This window comes from Haliaeetus leucocephalus, unplaced genomic scaffold, assembly GCF_000737465.1.
Source record: "Haliaeetus leucocephalus isolate CR32 unplaced genomic scaffold, Haliaeetus_leucocephalus-4.0 Scaffold219, whole genome shotgun sequence".
Classification (NCBI taxonomy): Eukaryota; Metazoa; Chordata; class Aves; order Accipitriformes; family Accipitridae; genus Haliaeetus; species Haliaeetus leucocephalus.
Window position 1 is genome coordinate 207,403 of NW_010972655.1, and position 1,177 is coordinate 208,579.

Sequence of the window (1,177 nt, forward strand, 5' to 3'; positions counted from 1 at the left end):
GACGACGCTGCGGGAGACGGTGGGGCTCGGGGCTGGGGGGGGAGGATGTCCCTGTCCCCGTCCCCGTCCCTGTCCCTTCCCATGCCCCTGTCCCTGTCCCCGTGTCCCCATCCCGGTCCCTGTCCCGTCGCCGAGCTGTCGTGGTGACGGTCCCCGAGTGTCCCACACTGGTGAGTCCCCGCCATGGCCACATCGTGGGACGGTGACAGTCCCCAGGGTCCCCAGTAGTGACCCCCGTGGCTGTGGGACAATGACAATCCCCAGGGTCCCCCAGCAGTGTCCCTGAGGCCGTGGGATGGTGACAGTCCCCAGGGTCCGCCAGTAGTGACCCCCATGGCCGTGGGACGGTGACCATCCCCAGGGTCCCCCAGCAGTGTCCCCCATGGCCGTGGGACGGTGACCATCCCCAGGGTCCCCCAGCAGTGTCCCCCGTGGCCATGGGATGGTGGCAGTCCCCAGGGCCCCCCCAAGGCCGTACCACAGGTCGGTGCCATGTGCTGGTGACAGTCCCTGTTGTCCCCAGGCCCCCTGGCGCTGGGCCCCTGCCATGGCCCAGCTGAGCCGGCCGCGGGCCATGGTGACACCTCGGAGGTCTGCGGGCTGTGCCACAGCCCCCACCGGGGCTGGGCACAGGCCAACGGCACACTGGGTGCCAGCATCACCCTGGGGTGCCCCTTGGTGGGTGCCCCCCTGGGCCAGCTGCGGGCCATGCACTGGCACTTCTGGGGTGACCCCGTGGGCCCCAGTGCTGCCATCTGCAGCCAGAGCTGTGGCCACCCCCACTGCGGCCCACCCTACTGCAACTGCACCGCGCTGCCGGCACCCACTGACACCCCAGGGGTGCTGGTCCTGCGGCGCCTGCGGGATGAGGACGCTGGCACCTACACCTGCCTGCTGCTGGGCGAGGACGACTGTGCCTGCGGGGAGGTGATGCTGCTCCTCAGCGGCGGTGAGCCCCTCACCCTGGCGTCGGGGCTGCGGGGATGGTGGGAGCCCCTCACCCTGGCATTGGGGCTATGGGGATAGTGGGTGGTGGGAGCCCCTCACCCTGGTGTCGGGGCTGTGGGTGCTGTGGGGATGGTGGGTAGTGGGAGCCCCTCACCCCGGCTTCGGGGCTGCAGGGATGGTGGATGCTGGGAGCCCCTCACCCTGGCATTGGGGCTGTGGGGATGGTGGG